This window comes from Pteropus medius, unplaced genomic scaffold, assembly GCF_902729225.1.
Source record: "Pteropus medius unplaced genomic scaffold, Ma_sr-lr_union100, whole genome shotgun sequence".
Lineage (NCBI taxonomy): Eukaryota > Metazoa > Chordata > Mammalia > Chiroptera > Pteropodidae > Pteropus > Pteropus medius.
In genome coordinates this window covers 7,802,118-7,821,683 of record NW_024349801.1, presented here as the reverse complement: position 1 = coordinate 7,821,683, position 19,566 = coordinate 7,802,118, and the positions used below count along the sequence as shown (strand labels likewise).

The 19,566-nt window shown below is 47.1% G+C and overlaps 2 pseudogenes; both read right to left on the bottom strand.

Moving 5' to 3' along the window:
• Nucleotides 1–10,600: 10,600 nt before the first annotated feature.
• Nucleotides 10,601–10,718, bottom strand: LOC120581062 (uncharacterized; annotated as a pseudogene).
• A 4,188-nt stretch (nt 10,719–14,906) lies between these two features.
• LOC120581074 (uncharacterized) lies at nt 14,907–15,025 on the bottom strand (annotated as a pseudogene).
• Nucleotides 15,026–19,566: the final 4,541 nt, after the last annotated feature.

Below are 19,566 nucleotides of genomic sequence, written 5' to 3'. Positions count from 1 at the left end.
GGGGAAGAGCATTCCAGGCAGAGGGAACAGCCAGTGCAAAGCAGCCAGTGCAAAGGCCCTGAGGTTGGAGTGTGTATGGAATGTTAGAGGAACTGGAGAAGACTCTGCAGCTCTCACAGCTGAGTGAGCAAAGGAGAGAGGACAGGAGAGGGCCAGTCACCTCTGGTCCTGCTGGATCCTGGGAGGACTTTGGTTTTACTGTCACTCTGCTCTTTTCATAGTGGCTCAACAGGCACACTGCAGTATTCGCTGCCGCCTGCCCTTTTCTGAGGGTCATCTCGCCTCCAAATACCCTTGTTATTCCCATTGTACAGATAAGAAAGCTGAGGCCTGAGCACATAAGGTAAACCCGAAGGGATGAATAGGGAGTAGGCTGGATACATGTGGGCTGGCGAGGGCCCGGGCCTCTGTAATGTTCTGGGAGAAGAGACAGTGAGGCCTCTGCTGTCCCCCAGTCTTTCTTTCCCCTGGCTGACAGCCCAGCACTCCTGAGTCATAGCCAGCAGCTTTAGCATTCTCCCCCGGGCCTGGGGGTAGGAGGGTGGAGGCAGTTGGAGAGACAGAACCAGGTGTTTTCTATCTGGCAGGCCAGAGGGCCTTGTGGGGAGGGATGGGCATGGTTCTCAGCAGAAAGAAATGAGATTGGGTGGGCTCAGGTGGGGAAGTTGCTGTGGGGATAGCCAACAGTCCTTGGGTCAGAGCGTGTTCCTGGGCTGTTCAGGCTTGTCCAGCGGGGCCAGACACCAGTCCCATCCCACAGCGATCCAGGGGCCATGTTCTCGGTAAGTCCCCTGGCCTGTCTCAGCCAATAACATAGAGGAGATGTTTAGAAATGTTTGTTCGTTCCTTTGACAAATACTTATATGAATCTACTCTGTGCTAATCCCTGTGTTCTGGGGTGGGTGGCTGGCTGGGTGGGTGGGTCAATGGCTAGATGTGTAGGTAAATGAACCACAGGTGGGTGAGTGGATGAGTAGATGAATGGGTCGGTATGTACAGGAGTGGATGGTTCAATGACTTGTAAATGGATGTATTCATTATCTGTTTCTGTGCAACAAATCACCCCAAAATTTAGTGGCTTAAAGCGACAAGCATTATCTTACCATTTCTGTGGGACAGGAGTTTGGGAGTGACTCTTAGCCAGGTAGTTTCTGGCTTAGGGTCCCTCTCATTTAATTGCAATCAGATGTCGGCCGGGGCCGGGGCCCCCCTTCCATGATGGCTCCCTCACACGGCTGTTGGCAGGAGGCTTCAGTTTCTCCATCACTGTCACTTCTGCTCCTCCCCTCCCCCACCTCCTCATTTGTTAGAAGGAAGTCACAAAGTTCAGCTCTCAGGCGGAGGGGAATTACGCTCCACCTCTTGAAGAAAGAGCATCAGAGAATTCGTGGACAAATTTAAATACCATCGCAATAAAGAAATGGATGGCATACCATACTTCTTGATGCTGCAATCTTAGAATTATCTTAGACCAGGGACTCTCTCTCATGACTGCATATTAAATTCGTCTGGGACACTGTTAGAAGATATCAATGCCAAAAGGCTCAACCCCTAGTGTTATTTAATTGTTGTGGGGAAACCTTTGGATATTTGTGGGGTTTTTGTTTTGTTTTGTGGGATGATCTTGAACTTTAATCCTAAAATCCAGCATTTGTGTTTTCACTACATTGTTTTTATTGTGGTAAAATATAAAATTTACCATTTTAGCCATTCTTGAGTATACAGTTCAGTGTCATTAAGTACATTATGGTACAACCATCACCTCCAGATCTTTTTCACCATTCGAAACTGAAACTCAACCCACGAAACAATAACTTCCCATTCCTCCCTCTCCAGCCCCTGGTAATCTCTATTCTACTTTCTGTCTCTGAATTTGACTACTCTGGGTACGTCACATAAGTGAAATCATACATACAGTATTTGTCCTTTTGTGACTGGCTTATTTTACTCAGCGCAGTGACATTCAATGTTCATTCATGTTGTAGCATGTGTCAGAATTTCATTCTTATGCCAAGTAATATTCTATTGTCTGTATATGCCGTATTTTGTTTATTCCTTTATTCGTCGATGGACATTTAGGTTGTTTTCACATAGGTATTTTTTCCTAGGTGATTCTGATGTGCAGTCAGGGATGAAAACCGAAACCTTAGACTGGTGGTTCTCAGTCCTGGCTGCACATTAGAATCACATGAGAGCTGTTAAAAAAAAATACCAATGCCTGGTGCCTACCCCATTCAGAATCTCTGGGGGTGGACCCAGGAGGCTCCTGCGTGCAGACTCATTTCAAAGTCTCTGCTGCCCCCTGGTGGCACAACTGAGAACAGCCCTGGTAGCAACGCCTGGGATCCTCCCTCTCCAGTACCGTCTTGCCTGCCCATAGGGAGGCAGCAGTTCCCCAAGGATATGGGGACCCTGCAAGATTCCACCTGTCCCCCCTCTCCCAGTGTACTTCCTGGATAACTTTGCATGGTTCCATGTCCAGAAAAACAGATGAGTTTATTAGAGAGGAGAAGGCACAGACAGGTGGAAGACTTCTTCTTGACAGCTGTGTGACCTGGAAAAAGCTAGTTTACCTTTGCCTCAGTTTCCCTGGCTTTCATAAGGATAACCACCGCTTCCTCTGACAGTCCCTGAGGTTGCAGGTGAGTGTGCGTGTCAGTATAGGAAGGACCTAGGGCAGGGTTTCTCACCTTCAGGCACTGTTGACACTCGGGGCTGGATCATTCTTTGTGGTGGAGCCGTCCTGTACATTGTCATTGTAGGGTGTTGAGCTGTGTCCTTGGTCTCAACTCACTAGCTGTGTCCCTGGTCTCAACTCACTCAGTAGAAACCCCCCGTTGTGACCATCAAAAATGTCTCCAGGTATGGACAGAGGTACCCTGAGTGTAAGGTTGTCTACATGTTTCCTTGTTAAATGTGCATTTCAGGTATGCAACTCACAACTTGTTAGTATAATTATGTCCCAGAGATTGCATTTTTATTTGCTAAATTCAGAAACCCTACCCGGGGGACAAAATCCCCCTGGCTGAGAGCCCCTGCCCCAATGAGTTCCAATACCTGTTGAGGAGGCTAAGATGCCTGATGGGGATGTTGCAGCAGGGGTGGGCACCTCCCCGGGTTCTATCTGGGGACAGGCCCGACGGTGGACTGGGGGCAGCTATCAGGGAGGAAGCTGGGTTCACAGTTGGGCCTTCTCAGCGATGTGCTGAGGGCCAAGGTGGGGGGAGGGGGCCACCTTGTTTTCCTAGCACCTGGGGCTGTTGGGGACAGAGCAGTTTGTGGCTGACCACAAGTTGAAGCAGTTCGCCCCCAGCTTTTCCCCAGGGAGAACCCAGGCCCCGAGTGATGGGGATTTGGCCCAACTTTCTCATTTGTAAGAGAAGGAAACAGGCCCAGAGAGGGACAGTGACCGACCCTGAGTCACACAGCCGACTTGTGGCAGTGGCAAAACTGGTGTCTGACTCTTCAGGCCAGGGCTTTTGCCCCTCGGGTGGAGTCTGGGAGTGTCCTCAATTTCTGGAAAGTTCTCTGGGAGCCCTCAGCATTTTCCAGACACAGAGGCACTCAAGGCAGCCTCACCATGAGGCTGGACCGCTCGTGGTCTCTATCTGCTTATATACTCCAGGGGAACACTGGAGCCCCCTCTTCTGGGGCTGCCCCTGCGACATCCTTCTCGTGCTTCTGTTTGGTAGGGAGAGGTGACATGAGGACGTGGTGAAGCTCTTGGACTTGGCGCCAGACTGTCTGGGGCTGAATGCTGATCCCACCCCTCACTGCGAGTTTCTTCATCTGTAAAAGGGGAGTGATGAAAACTATACCCGCCTTTAGGGTCGTTAGAAGGATTCAATGATTTAACAAGTATGAGTGCCTAGGACAGCGTGTGGCAGGTAGTAGGGTTTACAATTTATCTTATTTTCCTCCTTTCTCTGGTGACATCAACCCCCCTCCCTTGAGGAGCTGGTTCAGTGAAACTGTCAATCACAGCCACCAACCCCACCCTCCGTTAAGGGGGCGCGTGAATCAGGAGAGGCCAATCACTGCACCCTGTCGCCTTTGCCGGTCACTGGGTGATGAACGAGACCAACCCGATAAAGGTCTTGTTGATTTGAACCCTTGGACCCAGCCTAACCCAAAGCCATTCCCTCCCTGAGATTCTTAACATGTAAGACAACAGATCTCCCATTTTGCTTAAGGAAGTTTGAATAGAGTTCTGATCGTGCACCCTCTTGGCTCCATAGAGCATGAGGGGTCCTCTGCGTTTCACCTGTGATCAAGGGGACACAAACTTGTGAAAAACACCCACCGTGGGCCGGGTACTGTGCTGAGGTTTTGCTCTTATTTTAGTTGTATTTTATAGGTGTGGAAACTGCCGCTCCGAGAGGAAGGTGACTTGGCCAAGACCACACAGCCAGGAAGTGGAATCACTTTAATTCGAACTCAGGCAGTCTGGCTCTAAAGGAGAGGCGTTTCCCACAGCACCAAGTGGCTTATGACCTGCAGGGGGCCTTTTTTTTTTTTTTCATTGAAATTTTTTTTTAATTGTAAAAAACACAACATAAAATTTACCATCAGGGAAAGATTTTTAAAGCAGTATAGCCCTTCTCAGTCAAACTATGACCTAGAGCATTCATTATTTGAAGTGGGCTGGTATCTCTGAGTCTGGGACTCAGTCGTTCACATATTTACTGAGCACCTACTATATGCCGGGCAGTGTTCAAAGCAGGGCCCAGTGTTCAAGGTGAGGCAATGAGGGGCCCAGGGTGCAGCATTTAGAGTGGCACTCGCGGTCAGGGGTTGACCCCAGACCTACACAGCCTGGGAGCGAGCACCACCTTGAGTCCTGTGCCCCAGGAGCTTAGCGTGGCTTTAGCCCTGGTTCAAGATCAAGGAGATTTTATATAGCTTGGCAGAGTCCCAGTCCAGCCAGTGCAGGAAGAAATGATTCTGTCAACAGTGGCACTTAGCACAGTGATATTCAACGTGGCATGATTACTGCTCTCCGGGAAAGGAGGGCAGCCTGAGGTCAGTCAGACACCAACACGAACAAACACCATGATGCTGCCCGTGGACAGCCTCCTAAAGGAAAGGGACAGGTGCTCTGGCAGGGGTGTTACCCGGATCAAGGCCACCTCTCCCAGAAGGTGATGTTTCCAAGCTGACCAGCCCCTCTTCAGAGGCCAAGCGGGGCTCCCAAGCTCCTAGCCTTTCATAATCTGCCTGCTTCCTTTGTTCCTTGAGCCCTGGGGGTGGTGGCTGCACTGTGTCATTATTAAGTCCTGATACCTTACTGTCTGCATGTCATCTTTTTGGTTCTCAATACCTGGTCAACAGTTCTTTACATTACGTTCTCTCCATTTAAAAAAAAACCCAGCCAGCTCTTTCTCCTGGTGGGGCTCAGTGACAAGATGGGTGGCAGTCAGCCTGGCAAAGAGCAGAAGACAGAGCAGTCTGGGCAGAGGCACCTGCTCGGCCAAAGCCCAGGAGGCTGGAGGGAGCGAGGCACATTCCAGGAGCAGGGCCCAGTGGAGCTAGGGGGAGTGAATGGGTGGCAAGTAAAATAAGATGAGTCTGGACAGGTCAGCTGTCATTGGCACAGTCTAGGTGAGCTCCTGAGGGCAGTGAGGAGCCATGGAACGTTTAGTGACTGAGTGGTGCGATCTGATTTATCTTCCAAAAGATCGCCTTAGCCTCGGTGAGCCTCTCATTGGAGGAGGCAAGAGCGAGTGTTAGGAAGGTGTGGGGGGCAAGTGAGGAAGTGACTGCAGTGTTGGGGGGCTCATTACCTCACAGAGAAGTTTGCTTAGGCGAGGTCGCTCTGATGGTGAGGAACAGCCCGCTTCTGGGAACCCCAGACTAGCATCGCGAGGCTTAGCTCCTGACTCAACATCCCTTAAGATTTGTCGACTCTCACATGCCTGCGTCTTATCTGCTTTGAGCAGAACGTTGCGGTCCCTCCGGTGATTCTTCCCTCGAGACACGTAATAAGAAAGAGAACAGTTTGCTCCCTAGGTTTACTTTGGGCCCATGCCTGTGCCATTCTTCTTGGAATAATATTTTTAAGAACATAAACTCAGAGGAGTCTTGAGGAAACCAGTTATATTGAATACAATTATCAAGATATAAAAACTCAGATTTGTGATATAACATCTGTGCTTGTTATTGACATGTTTAATGATCAGACCTAGCGAGCAGTATGACAACATGAGACTGTCCGGGTAGCGATGAGCATCAGTGATATTTTGAGATACCTTCAACGACTAATGGATATGAGCATATCTGAGATTTCTTTGAATGAGGAAGTCACAGGTCCCATTGATACTCCTGTGTTTAGTTGCCTATGGTCATAATATAGAGAAATGCTAAATTTCACTTATAGTGCAGATAAGGGTATAATTTTTCTCCCCATCTGCATTAGTCAGCTCGGGCTGTCATAACAAAACACCATAGACCAGGTAGCTTAAACAATAGACATTTATTTCTCACAGTTCTAGAAGCTGGAAGTCCAAGATCAAGGTGCCAGCCAATTCTTTTCCTGCTGAGGACCCACTTCCTGGCTAGCAGACAGCTGCCTTCTTGCCATGTCCTCACATGGCCACTAGCCTCCTCATACAGGCTCATCCTCATGACCTTATCTAAATCCTAATCACTCCCCAAAGGCCCCACCTCCAAATATCATCACATGGGGGTTAAGACTTCAGCATGTGAATTTGGAGTGGGGAGGAAACACAAACATTCTGTCTATTATACCATCCAAGTTCATAGACCCCTTTAACCGCAATCCCCAGGCTAAGAACCGATGCTCTAATGGAGAGGGCCATGTTTGATGTAAGATATTTTTTGATAAGCTGCTTAGGATGGAGATGAGACCCCTCCCCCCCAAAAAAGGCATGCTCAGCTAGCAAAGACTGCCATTCCCCTACCTGCTTAGGTTGGAGAAGTGGCCTCTAGACAGAAGGACTACCTGAGCACCTGAATGCACTTGGCTCTGGAATTCAAATCTCACTGCCCCCACTTACTGGCCTCAGTTTACTCATCAACTCAACGGGGATAATAGTCCTTTCCGTGTAGAGTTATTAGAAGGATTAATGGACTAATCTGCATGAAGTGTTTAACATGGCGCCCTAGTGGACACTCAATGTTTAACCCAACAGCCATCGCCCTTCTTTGCTGACCGTCTCCCACTTTCCTGACTCCCCACAGCTCTAGAGGGGATCACCCAACCCCATCTAAGCCATTCCTATATTCCATCTTCATTCACACTGGGAATAGGCACCATATCCACACTGAGCCAATGAGAACTTGGGCTCACGGCTTTCACTGGAACTGGTGGATCAGAAGCTCTTCTCCCATTGTGGGTGGGAAGCTGGGAGGAAGGAAACTTGGAGCTACTGTGGGAAAGAGCCTGTCTGAAGGCAAGGCCCTCCCTAGAAGGAAGTAGGGAGCAAGAAGGACACAAAGCCCTGAGGACACTGTCTCAGCTTCTGGATACAGCTATGACTGTAGCCATAGACTTTTAGTTACTCGAGCTGATCATTTCTCTTTTTGTTTAAGGCAGTTTGAGTTGAGTCTTTTCTCACTTGCAACAAAAAGATTCTGATTTCACAGCAGCAGACTTCATAAATAGTAGTAATGACGGGGGGTGATGAGGAAACAAGTATGGAAAAGGAGCTGGCAAAGAACTGAACTGTTCTGAATAATAGGAAAAAAACTTTCGATTTTTGAGAGGAATCCAGAGGGGAAGAAAGAGGAGCCAGCAAGACTGGGCACTATGTGAAGGAAGGGGATATGGAAGTGCTGCTTTTTCTAGAACAAAAATGTCTGCCCTTAACCCCAATACTAATATGGACTTGAAAAGGAATGTTATGCAGTGGAATCTTTTGCCCATCATTCTATAAACATTTTTTAAAGAACACAGGAATCATTAAATGCTCCTTGTAAATGAACCCCAGCAAAGGAGCTAGGTTTTGTATCCAGGTCACTGCAGGGCTGAATTAGAGAAGGTGTGTTCAGTTATATGTGGTGTTAGGGGTTCCCTTTCCTCCTTGCTGACTCAATGCTAGGGTGCCCAGCCAGAGACTGAATCATGATCAATCTAAGCCAGTCATGGTATTCCCAGTCTTCTTCCCCCTGATTGGATGGGATGGGCATGTGACCTAGTGTGAAATAAGTAACAGTGCCAGGAACCTTCCATGATGATCTGTGGCCATCTGAATCTTTTCTCTGAGTTCCAAGACTCCTTAGTATTGCCACCAAATATCTTTGCCTTTGATCATTCTCTGTCTCTTCCAGCTTGAATTTTGCTGAATTCCATCCAACAAATACAAAAACAATGACTATAACATAGGAATGAACGTATTCAAAATATTTAACAACTAGGATGACATGGACACTGACCAATGAATGGCCACTGGCCATAGATAACCGGCTGTATGGCAAATATCAGTAGGTTATCAACCCCAAGTACACTCCATATTATGAGCAGCATAGGCTGGATCCTGGGGCTGCAAAGATAAGTTATGCACATTTATTTGCTCTCAAGGCGACCCGTTGGGTCGCTTCTGCAAGAAAAAGTACGTAAATCTAGAATGCAAGCATTTCACATTTTCCTTGAGGTTCTGACTGTGGCTGCAGGTTAGAATCAGGTGGGGTGCTTTGTCCAGACAGATTCAGCAGATCTGGGGTGGCACTGGCACGTTCGTTTTAGCAAAGAACCATAGGTTGAGGACCTCGGCTTTCAGCTATCTATTCAAAAGCTGACTTCAGTGGCCAGACTTTATTCTTGAACTTCCTGCCTGTAATGTAACTATTTGACTAGCTGTAGGAACAAGATAGCCTATTAAAAGGTGCTTCCTTCCTTTTTCTTCTTTACTGCTTAGAAAGGAGTAGGTGTTTCAAGGAGGAACATGAGTGTACTTCTGGGAAAACACGATGTCAAAGACTAACGGATATAACCTCATGGCCACTAGAAAACTGAACAGTAAAGTGAATGACAGGATCCTAAAGTTGCTAAGCTAGGGTTAGCTCTGCTAAACCTAAAGTTGATCAGAGAAAGTCAATTGATTGTTCCTTGTGGTAGTGTGGCCGCAGATAGAGCCTACTGGCTGAAGGGAGGTAGAAAGTGCATCCAGGCCTGCCCAGTATACTTATCCTGGCTTATAAATGCAGCATCTGTTCCAACCAGATGCCCTTGTGCCTCATGAGGATTGCTGCTTGGACAGCCCTCACCGCTTCTGTCCCCACTCGCAGCACAGAGACTGCAACTCCCAGAAATCACTTGAGCCGGACGTGGAAGCGTGCCCGAAGATGTGGACGCGCTGCATTCTGGGAGATGTAGTCCACAGAGGCCGGAAGCTTCTGTGAGTGGTGCATTCTGAGGAAGGAAGTTTTTAAGTAGTCCGATACCCGGGAGGGGGAAGCCGAGATAATCTAACCAGAGCCCAAGGTGATGGCAGGAGATTAACAATTTTTGGATTATAGTTAATGTGTAGGATTTGCTTTTGTTTCCCTCCTCCCCCAGCACTTAAGGAAGGATAGAATCTATTCTTCTGTTTAACTGGCAGATTAATCTCCCTGAGTCCTTTTCCTTATCTGTAAAATGGACATATTAATAATTCAACTTGGCAGTCTTGATAACGTTGATCAAGCAACCAGCAAGTGCTGTACACACTTCAGTTGCTTAATAAATCCTTCTTTTTGAGGAGCAAACGGTTGGGTTTTGTAACAAAGCAAGAATTCTGCTCCTGGAGAGCACTTTGGACTTTGTCTCTGGAAGGTGGGATTTCATTCCAATTCCAGCCAAGACTCGTAAGGGAAGATGTAAGGAATCTTGTCATGGAGAGGCTTAGCAAAGATGTGTGACCTTACTAGCCAGGACATGGTGAGGTGAAATGAAAAAAAAACAAGCTTCTGGGGGGTAAGAGTCCTTACACAGTATTGGTGAGAGTATTAGTAAGTATGTATATCATCTACAAAGGACAATTTGTGTAGGTGTAATGATTCCACTTCTAGGAACTCATCCTGTAGATGTATTCGTCACTTTCAAAATGACAGATGTTTAAGAATGTTGACTGTAGCAGTGTTTGTAAAACAAATGACTGGAAATCATCTAGATATCTATGGATCAGAGGACAAGATACATAAATTGTGGCATGTCCATATACTGGGATACTACGTTGCCATTAAAAATAATGAGGTGTAACATTATCTATGTAACATTCCTGCCTGCAAAAAGTTTAACCTCAATCTATTTTGTGGAGCATATCAGAAAAATCCAAACTGAGAATTACTTTGCAGAACTGGAGTAGACACTCAAAAATGTCAATCTCATAAAAGACAAAATAACTGGGAACTGTTCTAGATTGAAGGGGACTTACAGAGATGTGACTGTTGAATGCAAGGGGTGATACTTAATTGGAGGCTGGATTTTTAAAAAAAGGACTTTTTAACTAGACACCTGGGGAAATTTGATTATGGGGTATATAATAGCATTGTATCAATATTGAGTTTCCTGAATGTTTTTTTGTTTATTTTAGGAAAGGTAACTCTTGGTTGACCTCACAGATTGCAAGGACCTTGTCAGTTTACAATCCCTTATTTTTTAAGCCTACAGCACTTGGTCTTCCTAGGTGGTTTCCCGTCCAAGTACTAACCAGGCCCGACACTGCTTAGCTTCTGAGATCAGATGAGATTGGGCTTGTTCAGAGTGGCAGGCCGTAGACTGAGTTTCCTTAATGTGATCACTGTGTTATGTAGGAGAATGTCCTTCTTAGGAGATATCTGTTGAAGTATTTAGGTATGAAATACTAACTCTTGGATAGTTTAGAAAGAGAGAGAAACAAAGCAAATGTGGCATATATTAATAATTGGCGAATCTGTTTAAAATATGGTTGTTGATTTAAAGTAAAAATGAGGATGCTCCATATACACTGATAGGAGAAAAGCTTTAAGAAAAAACGGTAAATATTTTTTTAAAGGAAAGGTACACAGCAGTATGTGTAGAATGCTGCATTTTTGTGGAAATGCACAAAAGCTGACCTGGGAAGAAAACACAAGAAGGAGGTGACAAAGGCTGCCTCTGGGGAGGGGAACTGGGTGGCAGTTTGTGTGTTCTGGGAACGGGACTTCTAATCTCACACTTACCCTTTTGGACCTTTTGAATTTTGTGTCGTGTACATGGATAACCTATTCAGATAAGAAAAATAATGATTTTTAAAGAAGACTGTTTCTGGGAAAGCACTTGTGGTCAGAAAACCCCAGACCAGGATCCCCTAGTCCCCAGCTGCAGACCTGACAACAAACCCCAAACAGAAGGCAGGAAAACCAGTTACTTTCACATCCTTTCCCACATCTGATCCTTCTTAGAACCCCGTGAGCCAGGCAGATTTGATTGGGCCCATTTTACAGATTAGGAAAACAGGCTCAGAGAGTCTTAGCAACTCGTCTAAAGCTGAACAGTGAGACACTGTTAGAGCTGGGATTGAAACGGTGTCCCTGGGATCCAGCCTGGCACCTTCCCTCTTGCAGGTGACCCCTCTTAGCACTGAGGGCTAGAAGTGGCCAGAGAGAGCCAGTGGGTAGAGTGGACTTCCAGGCTCTGGGTGCTCACAGAAGCTTAGCCCGGAAGCTTAGCCCAGCTGTCTTCCCACTGCTGCTGTTACAGGGGCTCTCCACGCAGGAAACAGAAGTTAGTGCCGGGCGCCTCGGGCATGGGTTTGATTTACATATTCATGCACAACTGGTTTGCGGTTTATTTGGGGGGCCAGCAGCGTACTCAGCCAAAGAACCTCTTCCTTGAGCCTATCTAGGCTGCTTTTCACCATCTCTGAAAATCTTAAAGTGGTCTTTTTAATTAAAAAAAAAAATTGAAGTAATGATGAATGTTGTTACCAATTCAAAAACACTCATGTATTTGGAAGGGAATTTGACATTTCTGTTAAAATTTAAATCATACATGTTTTGGTGTGTGATCTAGCATTTACAATGGCAGATGTTTTTTTTTCCTGGGAATATATTTACTCAAACATTCAAATAAACATGTACAAAGGCGCATTGCTCATAAGAGAAACAAAGACACAGATCAATAGGGCAATGATTAACTCAATGGGGCTCCAACCACATAAGGTAATGCAAAGTGCTATGGCTGATTAAAAACAAAAAAAAATTATTAGATATGCTGACCTAGGAAGAGGTTCACAGCATATTTTAAGTAAAAAAATTATCCCATTAAAAAAATTAGCTGTAAACATACATACACCTAGACATGTACATGTTTGAACAAACTTAGAAAACAATTTATGAGGTTAGACACCAAATTATTTGACTAGAGTGTAAAAATGGTGTTTTATTTTCATTTCTTTGAAGATTAATGAGGTTGACCATCTTTTTTTTTTGTTTGTTAAGTTGGCCAATTGTGTTTCCTCTTGTGTGCGAAGTGCTGAAATATTACTGTCCCTTGGTCTTTTGTCACACACAAATGGTGTAAAATCCTGGCCCCACGTCTCATAATAAGAGTTTCTATTTAGATTTTCAGAACTTCCTTTATGAGGGCATTTTTGAAAAAAAGATTTCTGAACTTAAAGCAGAGGACACTCAGTCTTAATGTAAAGAATTATCCTGTGCGATGAAGGATTCTGAAAAATAAGGGAGGAAGTTTCCTCCCCAAAGCGTTACTCCCATCTCTTCCCTCCTTTTAAATCTAGGATGTTCTTATAAAGTGTATTATTTAGTTCTTGGTGAATAATTTGAAAGTGGAGGTGGATGTTTGAAAGAGGGAGGAGTGATGGGGCTAGGGCTAAGCGAGTAATGTCCCTAAGTTACACCCTGAGAGTGAAGATTCAGGAGGTGCAAATTTTAAAGATGCACAAAGTTTAGACAGTCGCTGTCAGGGTCCCACCCTATGCCTTTAACTCACCTCACTCAGGTGCCAGCCCTGTTGACTACTCCTTAATGACAGAACAAAAGATCTGTAAACAGCTATCGCACTATAAGGCTAGAGTGGTAATGACTATCTCTGCGGCACTAGACTCAAGATGGTGATGGCAGCAAACATGGCTGATTCTGCATCCAGGGCAAGGCAGCAGAGTTTTGGTGTAGCTTCTAAGCTAGTGTCCCAGATCCCTTGTGCTCTGCTATTTGGTGTGTTGGTTGTGCCTCCTTCTCTGGAGCTGTTTGAAGATTAGCCTATGCTAATGGAAGAGGATCAGGGCGCACCTCTGGAGAGATGGGGATCATCCGTTTTTGTTTTTAAGATTTTTCTGATTCTCCATTCGTGGTAGCAGCGTGGCTGGACATATCCTGGGCCCAGCTTCCACCTGCTGCTGGGTCCTTCCTTCTCAGTGAAGACTTCCAGCCCTCGGTCCAGCCTCCTGGAGAAGGGAGGCAACCTGTGGGCCCTGGGGCTTCAGAGAGTCCCCTCAAATAACAATAGGAATTATTTTGTAAACTCTGCTGCCAGGCAAGGCATGCATCAAGTCCTTTACATCTCACACCTCCTTGAATTCTCACCACACCTTTAGAGGTAAGGACTCTTGTTATCTCCATGTTACGGATGAGGAAACTGGGGCCCAGAGAAGGTAAGCGGCCTGTCCCTGGCCAGAGAGCTAATCAGCAGCAGAGTCAGGATTTGAACCCATAGCTCCAGAGGTGCATTCTGACCACGATACCCCCCTCTTCCATTACTCGTCAACTGTGAGCCAGCTGAGGGCCGGCCCCTGGACCTCAAGGTTCCCCAAGGCTAAAGGGCCTGGAGGCCCTCAGAATTCTAGAGTATTTTCAGGATGTCACTGTGGGGTTTCCGTCTTCCCCTGGTGGGAGGTTCCAAGAAGCACCGGTTGTCTCCTTTCCCCGAGGGGAGAGGGGAGTGTGGGTTGGGACACGTCCTCTTTCAAGGTTCTCTCTTGCTGCTTTTGACCACTTCCTCTTTTCCCCGGGGCGGAGGCAGCTGTGGCTGCACTAATGGCAGCATCCAGTGGCCGAGGAGGCCTCTGAACCTCTCTTGGAGGACTCACCCAGCTGGGCTGAGGACACTTCTCCACTTCCATCCCCTCCTCCCCCAGGTCCTCCCCAGAGCCCTGGAAAGCAATGTGTATGTGTGGGGATGGGAGTGAGCAGTTTCCCCGAACTCTCCCTCAGCCAGACAGAAAATGCTGACTGACCCCGGATCTGGCCACCCTCCATTCAGGCTCTGCATGGGCTGAATCTGCTTCTAGCAAGTTCCTTGGAGGATGTGGGCCAAGGCTAGGACCACTGCCAGACAGCCAGACTGCTCCAGATGCCCAGGGAGGCAAGGACCCCAGCCCTGGGTAGAAGACCCAGCCCAGCACTGGGCACCTCAACAGTGAAAGCCCTATGTGGCCTGGGAAGAGGATGGGTGTTGAGAGATGCAGGTTCCACGCCTGTCTCTGCCGCTGTTAGCTGGGGGCTTTGGGCAAATTGCTTTTCTTCTTGGAGCCTCAGTTTCCTCATCTATGCAATGAACCTAAGTAATAACACCTCCAAAGGGTTGTAGTAAGAAATGAATCAGATGCTACATGTGTCGTGCTAAGCACAGAGCCTGATACACAGCAAGTGCTTAATAATGGTAGCTATTAGGCAGAGCCTACAGCTGGCCTGAGCCACTCAGGTTCCCCCCACCCACAGCCAGCCTCTGCTGAGGAAAGCCACTCACAGCCACTCCGGGTCCGTTTCCCGCTTCTGTCTCATCTCCACTTGGTCTGTCCTAGCAGCCCCCAGGCTCAGGCTGACAAGGGGCACCATGCTTCTTTACAGCCTTTCAGCCTCATCTAGCCAGTTCGGTGAAATATCATCATCGATCATCACTGGGGTGCGCCCAGCTCCGTGCTGTGCCAAAGCCCCAGAACTGTCTTAACTTATTTATTTATTATTTATTTATTTTTATTTTTTTAAAATGCCTACAGCATCTGGTCTTCCTAGGTGGTCTCCCATCCAAGTACCAACCAGGCTCGACCCTGCTTAGCTTCCGAGGTCAGACGACATCAGGCTTGTTCACGGCGGCATGGCCGTAGATTCATTTTAACTTTTTAAAGTGTACAGTTGTGTAGCATTAAGTACATTCCCATTGTTCTGCAATCATCGCCATCATCTCCAGAACTTTTCCATCTTCCCAAGCTGAAACTCCGTCCTTGTTAAACTAAGCGCCCCCATAACTCCTCCCCACAGGTCCTGGCAACCACCATCCCACAAATTCTCCGAATTTGATTACATGCTTCATATAAGTGGAATCATACAGTATTTGTCTTTTAATGACTGGTTTATTTTATTAGATAATGTCCTCAAGGTTCATCCATGCCTTAGCATGTGTCAGAATTTCCCTCCTTTTTATGGTTGGATAATATCCCATCGTATGTATAGACCACGTTTTGCTTACCCATTCATCCATCAGTGGGCATTTGCTTTGCTTCCATATCTTGGCTTTTGTGAATAATGCTGCTATGCATGCTGCTGTGTGCAAATATCTGTTCGAGTCCCTGTATTTAGTTATTTTGGGTGTATACCCAGAAGCGGGATTGCTGGATCATTTGTTTTTTGGTTTTTTGTGTGTGTTATTTTGAGGAACTACCCAAAGTGCTGGGATTTTAAGTGGGACCCAGGCACTGGGGAAGCCCCTGTAGCCATACTGTAGACAGAGAGGTGTGGAATCAGGAGCTAAACATCGTGGGTTCAAATCCTGGCTCTGCCGCTTCCCAGAGGTGTGACCTTGGGCAAGTCACGTACCCTCTGTGCGCTTCAGTTTCCCCAACGGCAACATGGGATGAGAGCAGTACCCGTCTCGTGGGGCTGTGGTGGTATCGAGAGTATTTACTCAGAAGGTGCCCGTGATACCACACCAGCCCCGCCCCTCTGCGGAGCATCCCTTTGGAGCTGGCTCTGGTCCCTCCTCAAGGCACAAATATCTTTTTCCCTTTTTCTGGTTTTCTGGGAATCTCCATCTGGAGGGAATTCCTTTCTCCTTGTCCATGACTTAAGCTTTTAAAGACAAAAGCCAGGAAGTAATGCCTTATATCATCTCTAGGAGAGCTGGAGCCCAGACCAGAGGGGAAACTTGAGGACACTGCCCAACAGGCTGGTGTGGGCACAAGCAAAGAGGAGCCCTTTTCTTTGCTTTGACCTTGAACATGCTGTTCTTGATGACTGGGTGCAGTCTGGGCCCTGAGTTTGGGAGGGGGTGAGGGGAGCGAGGACGATGACTGAAGACAGGCCACAGCCATGATTACAGGGAAGGGGAAGAGGCTCTCTGGACCAGGATGAAAGGAGACAGTGGTTTGCTGCTTTCTTCTCGAGAAGAGTTAGCTGGAGGGCCCAGTTAAGTGAGGGGTGGCTGTGGAGATGAGATTACCCCTGTCCCTGGACCAGCAAGCAGCCTGGGCTCCATAGCTGGGCCAGGACAGTCCCACCTCTGTGGAGGCTAAACTGGTATGAGGATGCTGCCTGTCAAGCCTACCTGGTCTGGGCCCCATCACAGCCCTGCCGTTGGGGAGCCGCTTCTGCTGACCTGGGGTGATTCCAGGAGTGAGATGGAGGCCAGAGCTGGCAGCCTGAGGACGTCGGTCCTTGGGGACCCACTTCTAGATTCGCCACCTCCGTCTGTGACCGGAGGGGCTGCAAAAGCCTCTGAGATAACCCATCTAATTTCTCCCCAATTCCTTCTCCATCCTCTTTCCTTTCCCATTTGTGTTTTCTCTGTTCCTGTCACCTCATATCAGGCGGTAGGTGATTTTGAAATTCACAAAGCAGTGCACTTTAGTTTATCAGAATCAGGGACCTGGTAAGAAGTCAGCACTCAAGACCTAATTTAATGAATGACTTTTTGCCTGGCCTTCTGGCAGAGCTCATTCACTGGGATTCCCGTTCCTCCTGACACTTTTCCCTGGCATTGTCAAAACCAGGCCTGTCTGAACTATTCGCAGAGATCCCAGATGGGGCACTAATACCTGCTATGAGGTATTCTATAGAATATGCTGTGAGGATTAAGTAGAATACCATGTCAGAAATGCCTGGCATATTGCAGTTATGAAAAAATTAGTTATTATTTCTTATTTTAAAAATAATATGTATGAAGAAAGGACATTGTTAAAAAAAAAAAAAAGTTAGAAGTTATCGAACACCTACAACAGCCCAGGTGCTGCAGGGTTGGAATTCTGCCCCAGGAGTTGAGCTGACTTTCCCCGTCTGGACCAGAACGGGTAACACTCACCCCCCAAAAGGTCATCCCCCTGGCAACAGCACACAGTGAGGGACATGTAGGAAGAAGAACCAGCTGTGTGTCCTTAGGCAAATCGCCTGTCTTCTCTGAGCCCCTGTTTCCTGATCTGTAAACTCGGGCTGGAAATCCCCCCTCCCCCTGCTGTTGGGGTGGGAGTCAGACGAGATCAAACAAGTGGTCAGTCTGGGCAAGTAGGAAAGTGCCGCCTGGCCGAGCAGAGAGGTGGCTGTCCATGGGAGACAAGCCTCCACCTTGCCTTAACTGAAACACCCGCCTCAGCTCCTGAAGCCATTTCTGCAGAAGCTCAGAGGACACCCTCCTGGAAACTAAAACTGTGCCCTTCTCCAGAGGTCCAGGCCATCAGGAAAAGGACGTTCCAGAAGGTCCCTCCAAAGATGGTGGAGCTGTCATTATTCTGCCAGGACGAAGTGTAGGGTGGCCGAACCCAGGGGCGCTTAGGGAAGCCCAGTGGATGGGCAGCATTTCCCTTGGAGAGCCAGCTGGATGACTTGCCACCGCCTCTCCTGCCTTTCACGCAGAGCGTTGGGACAGTAGTGACATACTGCTTCTTGCAATTATTCGCGCTGCTTGCAGCATTCACGAAGTGCTTGCTATGTGCCGGTCACTTACCTAAGTGATTTTATTAGATAATTAATCCTCATAGCAAACTTATGAGGCAGCTACTATTATCTCCATTTTACAGATGAGCAAACTGAGGCACAGAGAGGTTAGGTATTTTGCCCAAGGCCACATGGAGGAGCCAAGCCCGGACTCTGGTCATCTGAAGCCAGGTCATCTGAAACCAGAGCTTGTGCAGGTAAACACGCCATACTGTCACAAGCCAGAGGAGGACAAGTAGAGAGCTGGGTAGAGGAAAGAAGCAAAGGAAGCCCCAGGTCTCATGTGAACCTTTCAATAATACCGGAGTTGAAGAGTCACAGACTTCATGGGGAGGGTGTCACTGGCTCTATTTTATAGATGAGAAACTGAGAGCATAGAGAGTTTGAGTTGTCCAAGGAAGCGAGCTACATTTTGAACGAGAGGTGTCTACTGTAGAGCTTTGCTCTTTCGATGATCCCACCACCTTATCTTGCCTCTTCAGCCATTCGTTCCAAGTCTGATCTGTCTTGGGAGCTTTGGGACCTGGAGCCCAGGCCTGGAATAGACACACCAGGCATCTGCAGATGTTTTCTGAAATCACGTAAGAGAGCCCAGTTGTTTCAACTTGCTGCTACTTTGGACAAGAGAGAGGGAATGTGGCAGGAAGTATAGTGACCTTGCATCTTCCGTGCGTGGGGTGTTTGCCTGAGCCTGAACCCTGCCGAAATGGAGCGTTTTAAAAAAGAGTCATGTTGGAGCAGTTGCATTGCCTTTACTTTTGGGGGAGTCAAAGCAAAAAGAACGTTCTAGGAGGGACCCAGACTGAAAATTCCATTCATTATCCATCCATCCATCTACCTACCCATTTATCCATTCTTCCTGCCACCTATCCATTTACCCACCCACCCTTCATATATAGCTGCCATCATCCACCCACCACCACCCACTCACCCATCCACCTACCCATCACTCACCCACTCATGTCTCGGACCACTCCACAGTTGCCAGCCAGCCAGCCAGCCAGCTAGCCATCCCTTTATTATCTGTCCATTTGTTTATTCAGCAAACACTCGGCTAGGCTCCAGTTTTGTGCCAGGTTCTAGAAACAAAACACACATGCACACACCACCCCCCAAGCAGAAAAGAGGAAGTCTCATAGAAAAAAGCCACTACTTCATTTCTTTTTACTGCCGGATATATTCCATGGTATGGATATACCACATTTTGTTTATCCACCCATCGGTTGATGAACATCTGGGTTATTTCCTCCTTTTGGCTGTTATGAATAATGTTCATATTAACATTCATTTACAAGTTTTTGTGTAGACATATGTTTTCAATTCTCTTGGCTGCACACCTGGGAGCGGAATAGCTGAGTCATACAGTAACTCTGCGTTTAACGCTTTGAGGAACTGCCAGACTGTTTTCCAAAGCATCTGCCCCATTTTACATTCCCACCAGCTGTGTATGAGGTTCCAGTTTCCCCCTCATCCTTGTTAACACTTGTCGTTGTATGCCTTTTTTTATTTTTGCCATCCTAGTGGGTATAAAGTTGTATCTCATGTGACTTCAATTTGCATTTCCCAGGCGGCTAATGATGTTGAGCATCTTTTCACCTGCTTGTTGTCTATTCGTATACTTCTTCGGAAAAATATGTTTGGATTTTTGCCCATTTTTAAATTGGGTTATTCATCTTATTGAATTGGAAGACTTCTTGATATATGATAGATACAAATCTCTTATCA